Source organism: Lissotriton vulgaris, chromosome 12, assembly GCF_964263255.1.
Source record: "Lissotriton vulgaris chromosome 12, aLisVul1.2, whole genome shotgun sequence".
NCBI classification, from domain to species: Eukaryota; Metazoa; Chordata; class Amphibia; order Caudata; family Salamandridae; genus Lissotriton; species Lissotriton vulgaris.
Window position 1 is genome coordinate 491,974,951 of NC_141700.1, and position 20,739 is coordinate 491,995,689.

At 45.6% G+C, this 20,739-nt stretch overlaps 2 non-coding genes across 2 annotated transcripts; both read left to right on the forward strand.

Annotated features, from left to right (window-relative positions):
• The first annotated feature begins 287 nt into the window (after window positions 1-287).
• LOC147677580 (U5 spliceosomal RNA) lies at window positions 288-403 on the forward strand. Its single transcript, XR_015302955.1, has one exon. It is a non-coding gene; the product is annotated as a U5 spliceosomal RNA (small nuclear RNA).
• Window positions 404-1,319: 916 nt separating this feature from the next.
• Window positions 1,320-1,434, forward strand: LOC147677581 (U5 spliceosomal RNA). The gene has a single exon (XR_015302940.1). It is a non-coding gene; the product is annotated as a U5 spliceosomal RNA (small nuclear RNA).
• The last annotated feature ends 19,305 nt before the right edge of the window (window positions 1,435-20,739 follow it).

Consider the following 20,739-nt stretch of genomic DNA (forward strand, 5'->3'; position numbering starts at 1 on the left):
GCCTGATTCACGCTTCCCGTTCCCCTTGCCCAGCAGCCCAGACACCTCCTAATGAGCAGAGGTGTGTACAAAAAGAATTTGCATATTCCCAGACAGACACTTGGAACTGTCCACCTTTTTGCTTTTCTGTGCTTTGAGCAGAGACTCTGAAGTTTTATCCTGTTTCCCTCACCGGCCTAGTTCTTGCCCTCTTTCTTAGAGGCTGCAAATACCTCTCAGGTCCTCACCCTCGCAATGAAAGGGTCTTTGATCTGGTGCCACTCACCCCCAGAGAGCCATATTCTAACTTACTCTGGTTTCTCTTCAAAACGAAAAAATCTTTTGCCTTTTACTAAAGATGTCCATGGAGAGGAACATTTACGAGTTTATTCAATTTCTTTAAGCCTTACCACAGGTTTAGGCTGTTTATCATTTGTTTAAAAGAAATGCATTAGAGGTTGGGGAATATCTAGGAGTTGTCTGCTACTGTTTTTAGGGCACATGAGCTTGGTGTTTTATTCCTGATCTCTCTGCTTGCTCATTTGCATAGACAGAGTGTAGGAGAGGTGCATCATGGGAAAGAGCTTGGGCAGTGCATGAGATTGCTTTTCTTGACTATCTTGAAACGTCACAATAGCAGGCAGTATATTTTCCCTTCTCTCAACATTCCTGCTGCCAGAGGACAGACGTCACTCTCCTTTTAAAAGGTGGCACCAAGACTCATGCTGAGCTTTTCATAGGGCTTGCCCGTTATATGTGCCCGTTAACGATGCTCTGACAGGTTGGCCAATCCTGAGTCAGATTCCTCTCAGGTACACTTGAAGGGAATCCTGAGTCAGATTCCTGTTAGGTACACTTGAAGGGGCTCGTTAGTCTTGTTTCATATGCCTCCAGCCTAGACAGATATATACTTATATATTCAGCTTTAATGAAAATACGTGTGAAAAAGGGATTTAAAGTGCATGGCTATTTGCATTGAACAGTGGTGGCTCACAGCCTATCGATTGGAGGGATGGTGGGGAAAGCGTAAAATCATTGGGGACGAAAGTCCTACAGTGCCACTTCAGTTAAAGCCTGATTCACGCTTCCCGTTCCGCTTGCCCAGCAGCCCCGACACCTCCTAATGAGCTGAGGTGTGTACAAAAAGAATTTGCATATTCCCAGACAGACACTTGGAACTGTCCACCTTTTTGCTTTTCTGTGCTTTGAGCACTGTTTCCCTCACCGGCCTAGTTCTTGCCCTCTTTCTTAGAGGCTGCAAATACCTCTCAGGTCCTCACCCTCGCAATGATAGGGTCTTTGATCTGGTGCCAATTACCCCCAGAGATCCATATTCTAACTTACTCTGGTTTCTCTTCAAATCGAAAAAATCATTCGTCTTTTACTAAAGATTTCCGTGGAGAGGAACATTTACGAGTTTATTCAATTTTTTTAAGCCTTACCACAGGTGAGGCTGTTTATCATTTGTTAAAAAGAAAAACATTAGAAGTTGGGGAATATCTAGGAGTTGTCTGCTACTGTTTTATTCCTGATCTCTCTGCATGCTCATTTGCATAGACAGAGTGGAGGAGAGGTGCATCATGGGAAAGAGCTTGGGCAGTGCATGAGATTGCTTTTCTTGACTATCTTGAAACTTCACGATAGCAGGCAGTATATTTTCTCTTCTCTCAACATTCCTGCTGCCAGAGGCCAGACGTCACTCTCTTTTTAAAAGGTGGCACCAAGACTCATGCTGCGCTTTTCATAGGGCTTTCCCATTATTTGTGCCCGTGAGAGGGTGGCTTATCCTGAGTCAGATTTCAGAAGAAGACTTGGCAGTCAGGGCTGCCCACATGCGCAAGGTTGCTGGGATCTATCATGCCCTACACCTGCTCGTTGCCTCCTTGCTGCCACAAGGTTTGGTGCAGATGGATGCTGCAGCTGCCTCCACATCCTCAGCTCCACCAGCTAGTGTGTCAGTGCCTCACAGTGCTGCGCCCTCAACACCAACTCAAACCTGTGAGGCACATGACACACAAGATGATGGAGATGAGGATGACAGTGCTTTTCTGCTGCGTAGGAAGTGGTAGCATCCCGCTATGCCAAAGGCCCCGTTTCTTGTGTCTTGCTGAACTCAGTATTGTGCCAAACAAGCACTTTTTGAACTCACTTCCACTGTCCCCTGGAACACCCTTGGACCCCCCAATGGACTGCCATATCACCCCATTCCTTGCCACTTCAACCAGCCTGTGGACTGAACGATGCCTTTTCCCTTGGCCCAGTTTACATCAATAGTCTCTGTCTGGCTCTCCAACGGGCACCCTCTGCACTTGTCCTATATGCTCACCACATTTGTAAATATTGTAAATAAATAATACTTAATTCACACATATGTGCTTTTGTCAAACGATGTGAAGGTACAAACTTGGCAAATAGGGTCTGGAGACTGATCCATCCAGAAGTCAAACAATGTAAATACTACTAGCAGTGTACATGTCTAAACAGATCCGGAGATGCTGACAATTTTGTGGATGTGTGTAAACATGTGGTGCCACCAATGCAACGGTATAACAATGTCACAATGTCAATAGCCCATCAGGCAAGGTAATGTATCTGGACATGCCATAGAACTAGTATTAGCAAAATTAGACAGAAGAACCCCTCCGGTTCCATGTTTGCATACGGCGAGTCAAGTACTACTGGCCTGATGTCTAATATGCCATGCACTGCTACATAGCTCTCTTTGATCTCCATTTTGACGTCCATGAATTTAAAGGGTACCCTCAGTGTGACCCATATTTGTTCCACTCCTGCATACACTGAGTATTCCATGGCATCCAACTGTCACAGCCAACGACGATGTAGATGTGGCATTTCATGTTTAAGACAAATGAATTTCCTGTAGCTGCGCTGCCTGTATATGGTGTTGTTTGCGATAGTAGTAAAATTATATACCACATGACGGAGTGTGTATGGCCCGCCCATTCCATGTGCCCATTTTGAGGGAGGTCATAGTAGGTGTACAGTGTAATCAATTAGAGAGCACATGTGCATGTAGACGTTGAAACAATGTAATATGTTCGCAGTGTTGGCTACCCTGGCACTGAATGTTTGAAAGTTGACCTTCTACAGAAGTTAGATGGCAATGCAAACTGTTCCAAAAGCATAAAGGATTACAATAGGGCTAATTTTGCTACAGTCAATCATCAAAAGCTTGTACCAAGGCAACATTCACAAAATGACAGAGGTGTGTGTGAAACGCACTGCATGATGGACCAAGGATATGGTAGTGTCTTGATTGGTTCTTGTGAGCTTCACAGCTGCCAGACAGTTGCAAGTGCGAGGAAGATCTGGTTTAGTCAGTGCTAGTGGCAATTCAAGCACACAATAAAGGAGACCTGGAGAGTAAATTAAATCGTACAGAAGCTAGACTTATCGAAAAATACCATACTGTTGTAAATGGGCTAAACGACCGTGATGAACTGTGGGCGTTGATTTGATCTGATGAGGTCTGTGTACAAGAATATGCACTCATCTCACTGGATATATATATAATTTTTCTTCAGCGAGAAACATCCAGGTTAGGTGCTGTTTATCTATTTGGGATACTGGCTGGGCTTAAGTTCTAAGAATATATGCTCTTACAACTGCATATATACCTGTCCAGATAGTAATATATGGGACAGCCTTTAGCTCTCCTTGTTTATGATTGTCCAGATAGAACTGTTTAACCACATGGCTGCGAGGCGTTTTCCCGTCCTGCGCTGAAAAAAGAAAATCACAATAATCCATGACGAGCTGGCCTTGTCATCCGCGCACGGCAGGTAAGCGCCATGACGAGCCCAGCTCGTCATTAGCTTCGAAGGGGTTAAATCGGATATAGATTTATGATGGTCTCTGATTGTTGCAGGTATCTATTTGTTTATACTGTTCAAAAGATGTAACTTTAATGATGATGTTTTTGGTTACAGGTGTTATTTCCATCTCCTCCCGAGATTGTAAGCCCTGGTTATATGCAGTGCCAAGATGTGTTTGCCATTTTGAATATTGGCAGCACCCATTTTTTATACTATTGTTCACTTTGGGTGTTTGTTTTTTTACTAAATATGGGACTAGGAGCAGTAACACTTCAGTGCCGTTCTTTGTTCCCTTTTTCTCCCCCCTTTTTGCCCCCCCCCCTCTCTCACCCCCCTTCCTCCTCTTTGTTCTTTCTTTCTTGTTCCTTTGCTTTTGTGCCTCGTTTTTCCTTTTTTCTTTTACTATGTGGATCATGTGTAATTAGATGTAATCATATGTGTTTGACTTCACCATGTAAGGGTTTGTGTAGGGGCTGTAAACCAGCAGTCGCTCATACTATATGGTGCCCAGTGCCCAGCCGGCTCCCGTCCCAATGCAAGATGGCGGAATAGGTGACATGATCCTCTATATGTTGTCCACCCTGATGAATTAGGGAGTATACTTTAGTCCGTTTTTTATTTTTAGTGACCCGCACGTCGACACGTGTGAGGTCAGGATGTAATTGGTAGAGACGTGAAGAAGGCTTTCCCAGCGGGCACCCGTTGTGCCAGTAAACATTGTTCCCGACGCTTCCCGAATTCATTGAGCCGTGCGGACTTGAGCTGCCAGGTACGTGCAGACTTACCCGATCTTTTGTATACTTTTAGACTGAGTCCCCGACAGCCCCACAGCACGACAGTTTGTATGGCCAGAGTTTCGCGTGCCGGAGCTGTGCCGCTTGTTCTTAGACTGCCTGCCATCCCCAATTCGTATATGCCTTTCCTAATTCGCGTGGGGACTTTATGTATAGTGGTGTGACATATACTGTTGTGCACCCCAGCGCGCCTGATGTAGACATTTTGAGCAGCAGTAGTTTTTTTAGTTTTTTCATTTTAGATTTGGTCCCTGTGAAGTGCTTCCCTTTTCGTTTCAGAGAGAGAAGAATCTATTCCTTCTCCGGCGGTGTATTTTTCTACCGAGTGGGCATTTGAAGTGAGCACCTACCTAGAGGTATGCGTGGTAATGGCTGCCCTTTACGCTTTGTTTGATTTGATTTCACTTTCCTTGTTTGGGTTTTATTAAATATACTCCGGGACACATAACCGGGCATTACAGATTTTTTATGATTTTTTCTGCCATATGCGTAGGACCCCCCGAGGGGTGTACTCCTACCCTGGATCTTGCAACCACGGTGCACAGGGACCCTATAATTTCGTTGGATCTCGTGAGTATTTATGAGATTCCGTTGACCTTCTGGTCTGGTCCCACCCTGCCCTGGGATGCATGGAATTTTGGGTGATTAATGCACGGGCCCCCACGCCATCTTCAACTGTCCTGGTGCAATGTGTTTACATTTTTCAAGTATCTACACAGGTGGTGGTGCTCTTGATCCATATGGTCATGTTTGTTTGGGGTGTTCCTTCATCCCGTTTCTTTTGCTAAATCCCTTTCTACGCTCTTGTCCTCCCTCCTTCTTGTCCCTTCGTTTCTCTCCCTTCTCCTTTTTTCCCCCCTGCTCTTGTTTTCAAGGCACTACATTAGTAACCTATGGAAGTGTGGTTTTGGCAGAACTGTTTGTTGTGTATATATTGTAAATAATGTTCTTTATATTTTAGTGTAATTTGGCCCTTCTGTCCTGAGGAAGCCCATAGATACGTGTGGCTGAAACGCGACCGCGACTGCGTCGACAGATATTCTGTGGAGGAGTCCGTTTCAATTGTTAAATTTGTGCTATACTGTAGCATAAGCGCCAGTTGAAATAATTTTGTTGGGGTAATTAGTTGCCCTAGGCGCTGATACAAAGGACTACCTGGCAGTGTAGCATTGGAATTCAGGAATGCGGCTCGATCGGCAGGCAAGATGGCGGTCTGGCCATAGACCGTAATGCAGCACTACACTTGAGCTCCGCCTGAGCTCCGCTAGGACCAGAGGAAAGACCACGGCTTCATCCTATACCCTGTACCCTGTCCTCGGTGCATAGACCTGATCGGGAGAAGGGAATGCTCGCTTGTTTTTTTGTTTTTTTTTGGACGAGTGAAAACGTATCTGCCTTTCTGCAGCGGCTGCCTTTTCATGCATATTGAGGCGTAATGGTTCCGGAGCCGTTACGAAGACTCCCAAGCCCGCACTTACCCCTGCTTGCTGCGCAATCACCGACTTCCTCTCATAGCACCATTGCCTGTAGGATTGTGCTCGCTCCAGCGGGGTGTTCCCGGGGCTTCCGCCTAACATCAAAGCCACGGCTGCGGCCACAGTGTAGCCGTTCTACAGCAACACCTGTTCTCACCACAGAGGTGCTGTGATACAATCTTGCTTTCTCCATCCGGATTCTTTTGGTGGAGTTGTTCAACCCACTAACTATGCCCCCGAAGACCGCGTCTGCAGCATCAGCTGCTGCATCCCGAGTGAGAGTGGCGAAGGCTGCCAGAGTCCTTCGCAAGGAAGCAGAACGGCAGAACCTAGATGCAACACTGGACGAGGGAGGGCCAGCCAGCACTTCTCTCAAAAAGGGGAAATCCAAAAGCCAGAATCAGCGAACGCCCAAACAGCATTCCCCAAGGCACTCTCCGAGGCAGGATGTACTTGCCTCTAGAAGAAAGCTGAATATCACGGGGGGCTCAGTGATGGATCTATTCTTGAAAAAAAAGGGGGCACAGAGTAAAACTGAGACGGATTTAGGAAAATCTATACCCCAGGAAGCATTGAATAGCTCTTCTAACATTGATAGTACACCGAAGGCGGTTATTCCCGGGTGCAGCGTAGGGATGTCTGAGCCCTTGGAGCAACAATTGAACACCCCTACGAATTCCGCAACTAGAATTACATCCACTGCAATTGATATTACCAGCACTCAGCTTGCTTCAGCCGAAAAAACTGTAAGTACCTCTGCTATAGCTGACCCTGAGCAGCGTATTCACTCTGATGGAACTGTCGATTTACCTATTAATGAGGAGCAGGGTTTGGAAGGGCATTGCATGTCATTTTCCGGAGAAGGTGGAAATGTATTGGGGGTACAAACTGGAACAATCACTGTAATGGCAGAGTATAGCCCGGACATAATCCACACTATTTCTACCGACATGCCCCCATGTGGTCATTGATGCTGCTATTGTGAATAGCGCTACACATGATCCTGCGTATGTCCCTACACCGGGTGTAAGCCCCTCAACCTCAAAGGTTAATTTACTTACTGAGGGGGATAAGGAACAAAGCGAGTTTTACTCCTTTTCCGATGAGACTGGTTTTGAGGCTGTGGAGGAATGGTCAGAAGATTATCAGTCTACAGAGGGTTCGGAGGATGATATTGAGTCCGACTTCTTGCCCAGCACCTCAGAGGACAGCTATGGTGAAGAGAGCCTGAACGCGAACACTGTTAGAGCAAAAGTAAAGTCAATATCCAGAGTTAAACAGCATGGCCCAATTGATGGCCACCCTTTACCCAGGCCAACGTTGCGTATGAATCATGACAACTCTGGTACTCCCGAGATCCTCAAACAGCTGTTGAGACCATATTACAGGCTATTGCCGCTCACAGACAGCCCTAGATAGTAAAAAATCCCGAGCAGCACTGCGTAAAATGCAAGGGGTGGTTAAGAAGCTTTCCAAAACCTGCAACCTTGTAGGCGAGAGAGTTACTGAGATGGAGGCCAGGGTTCTCTCGAATGAAAATGAGGCGACTGCGAACTCCGAAAAAATAAAACTTCAAGAAGCAGAATTATCCGACATAAAATGGAAGCTTGAAGATTTTGAGAATCGGCAACGCCGCAATAACCTTCGCATCTTAGGAATTCCGGAGAAAATGGAGGGTGAAAATGTACAGGTGTGTGTAATAAAACTATTCAAGGAGTCTATGCCTGAAGTAAAGAACTGGAATGTCGAAATCCAACGTGCCCACAGGATGCCGTTTAATATCCCTCTCAAACCCGGGGTATACCCTCGAGCAATCCTAGTGTACTTTGGGAACTTTTTGCTAAGGCAGACAGTTGCCAAGAAAGCGAGACCTGACCATAAGCTGATTTATAATGACCTTTCCTATTGTGCAAGACCTGACTTTTGCCACGCAACGGTTGAAAGACGCTGGCGGTTGCGATCAATGATTAAGCCTTTTCAAGACAAAGGAGCCCAAGCTTACCTGAACAACCCTGCTAGGCTGAAAATTGTGCGAGGTGGTCAGACAAAATTCTTCCAGTCTGAGATTAAAGCAAAGGCCTATCTCGATGAACTGACATAAAAAGGATTGATTAAACAGATGATTCCATTATATTCTACTGTTACTTCTGGGTTTGAATAGTTTACAGCACAGAGAATCGTCGACTAGTTGCAGAATGTTTTGTGGATATGCCTTACTGGGCTTGGGCTTGGGTAAATATTCAGTAGCACTCTGTTAGAATGTATTCACCTTTTTCCTCTTCTCCTTCTTTTCTCTGGCTATATTTTCCTTTTTTTTTTACATATCCTATATATTAGAAGGCGGTAGCTCAAGATGTTGTGCCGCAGCTACATCACCCAGACTCTGGTTGAGTCTGAATGCCTACTGTTGGGGGAGGGTGGTTACGGGGGGGTGGTGGGGGGTGGGTTGGGAGGAGGGGTTGGAAAGGGGGTTACTGAAAAAATCAAAAAAGAATCAGGTTTACTAGCAAGAGACTTTTTGTATAAGAATCATTGTCAATGTTATCAATGTTGTCGATACTGCCGCAGCTATTTAACTAAATTAAAAGTAATTAGTAAGGAGCCAGAGCAACGTGCTAAGCAATACTTATTGAAAATTTTACAGCTAACTGTTCCTATAAGCAATGGGTAGGTTAAGTGTCCAAACATGGAAAGGAGGGGGTCTTTTGTCTGGCGATAAACGACGTCGATTGGGTGAACTAATAAACTTATATCCTGTAGATATACTCTGTCTCCAAGAGACACATTTGCCTTGGGCAAAGAGATCCTCACTAAACATCAATGGGTATAATTTGTTGATAACATCTACCCAATCATCAAATATAAGGGGTGAAGCAATCCTAGCGAAAACACGTCTTGGTTTGGGAGTACGTCATCTTTCAGATCGCCACGGTAGATGGGCCATTGTTAAACTTGCAATTGGTATCACTATTTGCACCATTTATGCTTCCAACCTTGATGATCCTGCAGTGTTTGAGGTGCTAGAATTTGAACTTGCCACCTGGCAGGGCCCACTAATTTTATGTGGCGACTTTAACATATCACTTCATCCACTGCTTTGTCACTCTGGTTTGAAACAGAAATATGTTGGTCGCAAACCTAAGGTATATCAGGCTCTTAAAAAACTGGTAGAAAGCTTCGGTTTAGTTGATGTATGGGTGCAAAATAATCCTCAGGACCCAGGTTATACATACTTCTCACATCCACATCAAAAACACGTCCGGATTGATTATATGTTGGTAACTAGTGACCTAGCACCTCAATCATTAATAAACAAACCTCCGAAAATTATTTCAGATCATAATTCACTTGTTCTCTTGACTACATATGGCGCCTCAATTACACAACAAAGACCTTGGTCGTTTGACAGGAAGCTTCTGTCTAATAACGAATACATTACGTTTATTAAAAAATGGACGGAAGAATTTTTTAATATCAACCGGTTTAGTGCCTCAAGAAATATTGTGTGGGACTGCTTTAAATCTGGACTTAGGGGGGAAACCATAAGCTTTCAAAAAAAGGCCAGAAAGAAATTAAGAAATGAATATGAGCTAAAGGTATCAGCCCTGGCTAAAATTGAAGAAGAACATACCCTAATGATCTCGCAGGGACAAGATGCTAGCCGCTTGATGTATCAAGTAGCAGTTCTGAAGTCTGAACTAAACTCCAGTCTCAGCCAAAAAGCCGCCCAACCGTATAGAACCCACAGGAAAAAAGTTTATGAGAGTGGTAAAAAGGTTGGCAGGCAGCTGGCACTCCGAACCCGTCAGAAGAATGTAATAAATAACATCCCCTCAATAACAGATAGCGGGCAGACGTATACCCAAGCGGCCGACATTATCTATCGGTTTCAACAATTTTATCAAAAATTGTGGGGCATATTACCAAGCAATAGCGATAATTATCGCTATTGCTTGGTAAGAGACAAAAATTTACCGCTGAGCTGCGGCGATTTATACCGCAAATAAACCTTGGTATTACCAAGGTTTAACGCAAATGCGATAAAAATCCTCGCAAAGCATGAATATCGCTGAAAAGTCCGCGATATTCATGCATTACCGAGCTAATGCTTTTAGCCATGTTATCCACCTCCCATTGGATTACATGGCTAAGAACTGCTCAGGGCAGGTGTTAGCTTTTGGAGATATTCGCGCTTAGCGCGAATATCTCCAAAAGTTGATAATAGGAGATAGCGATGTTAGCGACGGTTTTCAGTCGCTAACATCTTGGCACGCCCACTTTGCATGTCATTAGTGATAAATATCACTGACATGCAAAGTGGGGCCCAAGATGGTCGCTATCTCCTACTAGCTGTCGCTAACTGGTGTTAGCAACAGCAAGGTAATAGCCAAAGCGGAGATAAACCCCCTTGATAATATGCCCCTGTATTTGGAGGAAATTACTGCAACCGAGAATGACATGGAAGGGTATCTCGATAATCTTCTTAATAATCCCGAAGCTGTGAGACTGCTAGATGACATTACCAGGGAAGAGCTAGAAACTGAAATCACACTTGCCGAGGTGATAGCTGCACTATCTTCACTAGCGCCCGGTAAAGCGGCTGGCCCAGACAAACTGCCAATCGACCTCTATAAAATTCTGGGTCATCAATTATGTCCCCTTCTTCATGACTTATTTCTAGGGGTACAGTGGAATGGGGTTCCCCCAGAGTCCTGGGATGAGGCTAATATAATTGTTTTTCTGAAGAAAGGGAAACCTCCCGAGGAAATAACCTCGTACCGCCCTATATCCTTAATCAATTCAGACTCCAAATGATATGCCAAGGTGATGGCAATCAGGCTCAGTGGGGTCATTGAGCACCTTGTCTCTCCGTGGCAGCATGGTTTCGTCCCGGGTAAGGGGACTACTGACCATGCACGCCGTGCCATAGCCCTGTTCGATGCCATGTCTGCCGTGGGGAGTCCAATGTCAATGATCCTACTGGACGCCGAGAAAGCCTTTGATCGCGTCTCATGGAACTTTCTGTGGACAGCCTTGTATCGTAAAAATTTCGGCCCCAAATTTGTGAAATCAATCAAGTCTATGTATCTACGCCCCAAAGCTAAACTCCAAATGTTAGGATTCGAATCTGGATGTATCAACATTGCAAGAGGCACTAGGCAGGGGTGTCCATGTTCACCCCTGCTCTTTGCTCTGTATATCAATCCGCTAATTTTGAAATTTTTGGAGAGTAATATTATTAAACCAGTGCTCAGTGGTCATGTTGAGACAAAAGTATTGGCTTATGCCGATGATATTGCGGTCATTACACCGGACCCGATTGAGGCTATCCGTGAAATTGAGAAGCTGACAATAGAATACGGTAACTGCTCGGGATATTCCCTTAATAGAGGAAAAACAGTTATTTTGTGCACTGACAACACTGTATGTTTGGATCAAAGGAAAGCCGAGAAGACTACCTATCTTGGTGTAACCATCTGCTCTAACACAAAACAATTAGTGAAGCTTAATTTTGATCCTCTCCTTGTTAAGATAAAGAAGGAATCTGGACAGGATAAACAGTCTTCACCTTTCAATTATAGGCAGAGCCAATTTTCGAAAAATGAATGTGTTACCTAGATGTTTATATTTATTTCGAGCGATTCCTCTAGCTGTGGAGCATAAAACATTATTACTGATTAATTTTCTTATGTCCAAATTTGTCTGGCATCAGGGTAAGATCCGGAGATCTCATACAGCCTGATTCATCATTGTTAAATCCGGTCGCAAAGGGCCAGATTCTGAGAATCTTGCCCTTTGCGAGCGGTATTTTTGCATTTGGGATTCATCATCCCAAATGCAAAAATCGCTATTTAAGAATTCGCATATTTGCAAGGAATAGCATTTAAGGAATCTCTATTAGAGATTCCTTAAATGCTATTCTTGAAACATTTTTAAATTGCGAAATCGCAAAAATGTCCCGCTATTTACCGCAAGGTCAAACCTCGTGGTAAATAGCGGAAACTTAGAAAAATGCATTTAAATGCATTTTTCTAAGTTTCATGTTACACACACACATGTCCTTGGGACATGTGTGTGCGCAACACCAATGTAGCATACATTTCAGGGGTGCTACAGGGTGTCCTTTGGACACCCCTGCACCCTTGAAATCGCAATTTCAATATGCGAATTGCTAATTGCGATTCGCACATTGAAATGTCTTCCCATTCATTCCTATGGGCCTTTGGGCCCATAGGAATGAATGGAGAGATATTCCTTAATTGCGATTAGCAATTTGCTAATCGCAATTAAGGAATAATTAGAAATCCCAATTTATTTAGCGATTTCTTGGTGAATAGCATTTTGCTATTCCTTAATAGCGATTCCTTAATAATCGCTATTAAGGAATAGCAAATACTAAGCATGGGCGGAAAATCCGTTTCGCTCGCGGATTTTGCGGATTTTCGGGAAATTCGCAATCCGCGAGATTCGCGAATCTCCCGCAAAATCCGCAAATCCGCGAGCAGCGGATTTTGCTCGCACTGCTCGCACTGTTCGCGTGAGTTCGCGGCTTCCCAGTACAACTTCGCGCCCCGCGAATAAGTGCAAAATTGCAGAAATACGATCTAATCAAAACTGAAACTACTTACCAGGTTCAAAAGTTCAGGCTCATCATTAGTAGCCATTTCCTGTAGTGCTTGCTGAGGGGCCCCTCCAGAGTTCAGTTGCCAGTTGCAACTATTATGTGACCCTGCTCTGAACCTCAGAATAGTTACACATATGCCACAAAGGTCCTGAATTACAGCTAAGGGAGACAAGCAGGAGCCAGGCTGGCAGTTCAAATCCATTAATCAGCCCCTAATTCATTATTGTCAGTTGGGGCAGGGCAGGTGTTGTAACTAATTTTGCAACAATGAAAGCACTTAGCAAGTGCAAAAGTTCACTAATCAGGAAGCACTAAGGAAGCAGGTGCCAGCTAAAAAAATATTCTGTGACACATTAATCAGCCCCAAATTAATTCAGGTCACTTGAGGCAGGGAAGGTGTGCTTGCGTTGCCACAATAATGTACACTGACTGGACAACCAAAGGGTGCTGTGATGAAACAGAGGGTGGCATGGGTGGGCCAGAGGGTGGCATGAGTAGTCAGAGAGTGGCAGTGGTGACAGAGAGTGGCAGTGATGAAGAAGAGTGTCCCAAACAGGCTGGACACGTAGAAACAACAAGTTCGCGAAACTTGCGACCCGACAGGTAAGTTCGCAAATTGCGAAATTGTAAAAACCCTCGCGAACTGGCAGAAACACGGGCGAACACAAAAAAAAAAAATCCGCAAATTCGCGGGAATTCGCGGATTTTGCGGATTGCGAGTTCGCAAATCCGCAAAATTCGCGAACGTGAGATCCGCAAAATTCGCCCATGCTTAGCAAATACTCACCTTGATGAATCAGGCTGAATAGTCTCATGTCGCTTCCACTCCATAGAGGTGGCCTCACTATACCTAATATTGGGGCATATTACCAGGCAATAGCGATAATTATTGCTATTGCTTGGTTAGAGACAAAAAATTACCGCTGAGCTGCGGCGATTTTTATCGCAAATAAACCTTGGTATTACCAAGGTTTATCGCAAATGCGATAAAAATCGGCCGCAATGCATGAATATCGCTGAAAAGTTAGCGATATTCATGCATTACCGAGCTAATGCTCTTAGCCATGTTATCCACCTCCCATTGGATAACATGGCTAAGAACTGCTCAGGATTTAGAAAAGGGGGTGGTGATGAACAGAGTGTCTGAGTTAAGCAGACCACTCTTACCCAGTCCAAAGATCAGGGCTTGATCCATCACCGTTATTTATCTCACTGCCCCATCCCAGCTCAGAACCTGGCTATATGCAAATCAGTCTGTCCCTGGCCCAGTGCATCATGGGAACAGGGCAGACCAAACTACCAAGCCAATTCTTCACCAGAAAGGAGACAAGCTACCGGGGACCGGTTTCTGGCATTTCAGCCTTCTTCGGCCCGGCTTGCTTGAATCCTGATGGAGCAGTGAGAAAGGGACTCATGTCTGAGTATACCCTGCCACACCTATAGTGGCCAAAAACGATTTAGAAAAGGGGGTGGTAATGAACAGAGTGTCTGAGTTAAGCAGACCACTCTTACCCAGTCCAAAGATCAGGGCTTGATCCATCACCGTTATTTATCTCACTGCCCCATCCCAGCTCAGAACCTGGCTATATGCAAATCAGTCTGTCCCTGGCCCAGTGCATCATGGGAACAGGGCAGACCAAACTACCAAGCCAATTCTTCACCAGAAAGGAGACAAGCTACCAGGGACCGGTTTCTGGCATTTCAGCCTTCTTCGGCCCGGCTTGCTTGAATCCTGATGGAGCAGTGAGAAAGGGACTCATGTCTGAGTATACCCTGCCACACCTATAGTGGCCAAAAACGATTTAGAAAAAGGGGTGGTGATGAACAGAGTGTCTGAGTTAAGCAGACCACTCTTACCCAGTCCAAAGATCAGAGCTTGATCCATCACCGTTATTTATCTCACTGCCCCATCCCAGCTCAGAACCTGGCTATATGCAAATCAGTCTGTCCCTGGCCCAGTGCATCATGGGAACAGGGCAGACCAAACTACCAAGCCAATTCTTCACCAGAAAGGAGACAAGCTACCGGGGCCCGGTTTCTGGCATTTCAGCCGTCTTCGGCCCGGCTTGCTTGAATCCTGATGGAGCAGTGAGAAAGGGACTCATGTCTGAGTATACCCTGCCACACCTATAGTGGCCAAAAACGATTTAGAAAAGGGGGTGGTGATGAACAGAGTGTCTGAGTTAAGCAGACCACTCTTACCCAGTCCAAAGATCAGGGCTTGATCCATCACCGTTATTTATCTCACTGCCCCATCCCAGCTCAGAACCTGGCTATATGCAAATCAGTCTGTCCCTGGCCCAGTGCATCATGGGAACAGGGCAGACCAAACTACCAAGCCAATTCTTCACCAGAAAGGAGACAAGCTACCGGGGACCGGTTTCTGGCATTTCAGCCTTCTTCGGCCCGGCTTGCTTGAATCCTGATGGAGCAGTGAGAAAGGGACTCATGTCTGAGTATACCCTGCCACACCTATAGTGGCCAAAAACGATTTAGAAAAGGGGGTGGTGATGAACAGAGTGTCTGAGTTAAGCAGACCACTCTTACCCAGTCCAAAGATCAGGGCTTGATCCATCACCGTTATTTATCTCACTGCCCCATCCCAGCTCAGAACCTGGCTATATGCAAATCAGTCTGTCCCAGTGCATCATGGGAACAGGGCAGACCAAACTACCAAGCCAATTCTTCACCAGAAAGGAGACAAGCTACCGGGGACCGGTTTCTGGCATTTCAGCCTTCTTCGGCCCAGCTTTCTTGAATCCTGATGGAGCAGTGAGAAAGGGACTCATGTCTGAGTATACCCTGCCACACCTATAGTGGCCAAAAACGATTTAGAAAAGGGGGTGGTGATGAACAGAGTGTCTGAGTTAAGCAGACCACTCTTACCCAGTCCAAAGATCAGGGCTTGATCCATCACCGTTATTTATCTCACTGCCCCATCCCAGCTCAGAACCTGGCTATATGCAAATCAGTCTGTCCCTGGCCCAGTGCATCATGGGAACAGGGCAGACCAAACTACCAAGCCAATTCTTCACCAGAAAGGAGACAAGCTACCGGGGACCGGTTTCTGGCATTTCAGCCTTCTTCGGCCCGGCTTGCTTGCCAGAAACCGGTCCCCGGGAGCTTGTTTCCTTCCCAGTGTAAGAATTGGCTTTTGTAGTTTGGTTTGCCCTGTTCCCATCATGCACTGGGACAGGAACAGACTAATTTGCATACAGCCAGGTTCTGAAACTGGGATGGTGCAGTGAGCTAAAAAACGGTGTTGGATCTAGCCCTGATCTCTTGACTGGGTGAGAGCTTTCTGCTTAATTCAGAGACTCTGTCCCTCACCACCCCTTGTTGTAAATATTTTTGTCCACCCTAAGCGTGAAAGGGTATTCTCAGATGTGAGACCCTTGCTCATTGCACCATCAGGATTCAAGCAAACCGGGCCGAAGACGGCTGTAATGCCAGAAACCGGTCCCCGGGAGCTTGTTTCCTTCCCAGTGTAAGAATTGGCTTTTGTAGTTTGGTTTGCCCTGTTCCCATCATGCACTGGGACAGGAACAGACTAATTTGCATACAGCCAGGTTCTGAAACTGGGATGGTGCAGTGAGCTAAAAAACGGTGTTGGATCTAGCCCTGATCTCTTGACTGGGTGAGAGCTTTCTGCTTAATTCAGAGACTCTGTCCCTCACCACCCCTTGTTGTAAATATTTTTGTCCACCCTAAGCGTGGAAGGGTATTCTCAGATGTGAGACCCTTGCTCATTGCACCATCAGGATTCAAGCAAACCGGGCCGAAGACGGCTGTAATGCCAGAAACCGGTCCCCGGGAGCTTGTTTCCTTCCCAGTGTAAGAATTGGCTTTTGTAGTTTGGTTTGCCCTGTTCCCATCATGCACTGGGACAGGAACAGACTAATTTGCATACAGCCAGGTTCTGAAACTGGGATGGTGCAGTGAGCTAAAAAACGGTGTTGGATCTAGCCCTGATCTCTTGACTGGGTGAGAGCTTTCTGCTTAATTCAGAGACTCTGTCCCTCACCACCCCTTGTTGTAAATATTTTTGTCCACCCTAAGCGTGGAAGGGTATTCTCAGATGTGAGACCCTTGCTCATTGCACCATCAGGATTCAAGCAAACCGGGCCGAAGACGGCTGTAATGCCAGAAACCGGTCCCCGGGAGCTTGTTTCCTTCCCAGTGTAAGAATTGGCTTTTGTAGTTTGGTTTGCCCTGTTCCCATCATGCACTGGGACAGGAACAGACTAATTTGCATACAGCCAGGTTCTGAAACTGGGATGGTGCAGTGAGCTAAAAAACGGTGTTGGATCTAGCCCTGATCTCTTGACTGGGTGAGAGCTTTCTGCTTAATTCAGAGACTCTGTCCCTCACCACCCCTTGTTGTAAATATTTTAGTCCACCCTAAGTGTGGAAGGGTATTCTCAGATGTGAGACCCTTGCTCATTGCACCATCAGGATTCAAGCAAACCGGGCCGAAGACGGCTGTAATGCCAGAAACCGGTCCCCGGGAGCTTGTTTCCTTCCCAGTGTAAGAATTGGCTTTTGTAGTTTGGTTTGCCCTGTTCCCATTATGCACTGGGACAGGAACAGACTAATTTGCATACAGCCAGGTTCTGAAACTGGGATGGTGCAGTGAGCTAAAAAACGGTGTTGGATCTAGCCCTGATCTCTTGACTGGGTGAGAGCTTTCTGCTTAATTCAGAGACTCTGTCCCTCACCACCCCTTGTTGTAAATATTTTTGTCCACCCTAAGCGTGGAAGGGTATTCTCAGATGTGAGACCCTTGCTCATTGCACCATCAGGATTCAAGCAAACCGGGCCGAAGACGGCTGTAATGCCAGAAACCGGTCCCCGGGAGCTTGTTTCCTTCCCAGTGTAAGAATTGGCTTTTGTAGTTTGGTTTGCCCTGTTCCCATCATGCACTGGGACAGGAACAGACTAATTTGCATACAGCCAGGTTCTGAAACTGGGATGGTGCAGTGAGCTAAAAAATGGTGTTGGATCTAGCCCTGATCTCTTGACTGGGTAAGAGCTTTCTGCTTAATTCAGAGACTCTGTCCCTCACCACCCCTTGTTGTAAATATTTTTGTCCACCCTAAGCGTGGAAGGGTATTCTCAGATGTGAGACCCTTGCTCATTGCACCATCAGGATTCAAGCAAACCGGGCCGAAGACGGCTGTAATGCCAGAAACCGGTCCCCGGGAGCTTGTTTCCTTCCCAGTGTAAGAATTGGCTTTTGTAGTTTGGTTTGCCCTGTTCCCATCATGCACTGGGACAGGAACAGACTAATTTGCATACAGCCAGGTTCTGAAACTGGGATGGTGCAGTGAGCTAAAAAACGGTGTTGGATCTAGCCCTGATCTCTTGACTGGGTGAGAGCTTTCTGCTTAATTCAGAGACTCTGTCCCTCACCACCCCTTGTTGTAAATATTTTAGTCCACCCTAAGTGTGGAAGGGTATTCTCAGATGTGAGACCCTTGCTCATTGCACCATCAGGATTCAAGCAAACCGGGCCGAAGACGGCTGTAATGCCAGAAACCGGTCCCCGGGAGCTTGTTTCCTTCCCAGTGTAAGAATTGGCTTTTGTAGTTTGGTTTGCCCTGTTCCCATCATGCACTGGGACAGGAACAGACTAATTTGCATACAGCCAGGTTCTGAAACTGGGATGGTGCAGTGAGCTAAAAAACGGTGTTGGATCTAGCCCTGATCTCTTGACTGGGTGAGAGCTTTCTGCTTAATTCAGAGACTCTGTCCCTCACCACCCCTTGTTATAAATATTTTTGTCCACCCTAAGCGTGGAAGGGTATTCTCAGATGTGAGACCCTTGCTCATTGCACCATCAGGATTCAAGCAAACCGGGCCGAAGACGGCTGTAATGCCAGAAACTGGTCCCCGGGAGCTTGTTTCCTTCCCAGTGTAAGAATTGGCTTTTGTAGTTTGGTTTGCCCTGTTCCCATCATGCACTGGGACAGGAACAGACTAATTTGCATACAGCCAGGTTCTGAAACTGGGATGGTGCAGTGAGCTAAAAAACGGTGTTGGATCTAGCCCTGATCTCTTGACTGGGTGAGAGCTTTCTGCTTAATTCAGAGACTCTGTCCCTCACCACCCCTTGTTGTAAATATTTTTGTCCACCCTAAGCGTGGAAGGGTATTCTCAGATGTGAGACCCTTGCTCATTGCACCATCAGGATTCAAGCAAACCGGGCCGAAGACGGCTGTAATGCCAGAAACCGGTCCCCGGGAGCTTGTTTCCTTCCCAGTGTAAGAATTGGCTTTTGTAGTTTGGTTTGCCCTGTTCCCATCATGCACTGGGACAGGAACAGACTAATTTGCATACAGCCAGGTTCTGAAACTGGGATGGTGCAGTGAGCTAAAAAACGGTGTTGGATCTAGCCCTGATCTCTTGACTGGGTGAGAGCTTTCTGCTTAATTCAGAGACTCTGTCCCTCACCACCCCTTGTTGTAAATATTTTTGTCCACCCTAAGCGTGGAAGGGTATTCTCAGATGTGAGACCCTTGCTCATTACACCATCAGGATTCAAGCAAACCGGGCCGAAGACGGCTGTAATGCCAGAAACCGGTCCCCGGGAGCTTGTTTCCTTCCCAGTGTAAGAATTGGCTTTTGTAGTTTGGTTTGCCCTGTTCCCATCATGCACTGGGACAGGAACAGACTAATTTGCATACAGCCAGGTTCTGAAACTGGGATGGTGCAGTGAGCTAAAAAACGGTGTTGGATCTAGCCCTGATCTCTTGACTGGGTGAGAGCTTTCTGCTTAATTCAGAGACTCTGTCCCTCACCACCCCTTGTTGTAAATATTTTTGTCCACCCTAAGTGTGGAAGGGTATTCTCAGATGTGAGACCCTTGCTCATTGCACCATCAGGATTCAAGCAAACCGGGCCGGAGACGGCTGTAATGCCAGAAACCGGTCCCCAGGAGCTTGTTTCCTTCCCAGTGTAAGAATTGGCTTTTGTAGTTTGGTTTGCCCTGTTCCCATCATGCACTGGGACAGGAACAGACTTATTTGCATACAGCCAGGTTCTGAAACTGGGATGGTGCAGTGAGCTAAAAAACGGTGTTGGATCTAGCCCTGATCTCTTGACTGGGTGAGAGCTTTCTGCTTAATTCAGAGACTCTGTCCCTCACCACCCCTTGTTGTAAATAAGAACTGCTCAGGGCAGGTGTTAGCTTTTGGAGATATTCGCGCTTAGCGCGAATATCTCCAAAATTTGGTAATAGGAGATAGCGATGTTAGCGACTGTTTCCAGTCGCTAACATCTTGGCACGCCCACTTTGCATGTCTTTAGTGATAAATATCACCGACATGCAAAGTGGGGCCCAAGACGGTCGCTATCTCCTACTAGCTGTCGCTAACTGGTGTTAGTGACAGCTAGGTAATAAGGAGATAATTTTATCTCCGCTTTCTTGGCTTTTAAAGCCAAAAAAGTGGAGATAAACCCCCTTGATAATATGCCCCATTATTTTTTATCATTGGGCAGCATTTCTTAAACACCTCACCCCTTTAATCAACTTTCCAACTAAAGAAAGTATGATGGACATTGATCCAATACCTTCAATTTATGAGCTCTTACTTGGTCATGAAGCAAAAGGCTTATTTTTAAAACAAACCGAAGCAAAGTATTACAAGAAATTTAAGGGAGAAATCATAATCAGTGCCTGGAAAATTTGGGATAAGATTACTAAGCATATGCAATTTGGGAAAATAAATCTGTATACACCTCTATGGCATTCAAATCTAACACATGGTCTTGAGTTTGATCTAATCGCAAGGAAGTGGGAAAGGCTGGGTATTAAAACTGTCAATGACTTTTTGCTAAATGACTTTGATACAACCTTTTCTGATCTGAAAATTAAATATGATTTGTCTAACGGAGATTTTCTCAAGTTTGCGCAAGTATTTGCTAAACTTAAAGCTAAAGAGTCTTTGATTTGTTTGTCAAGAATTGAAATTATTGATTTTATGCTTAGAGTAAATACTAGAATAGGAACATTCTACAATATTCTTTTA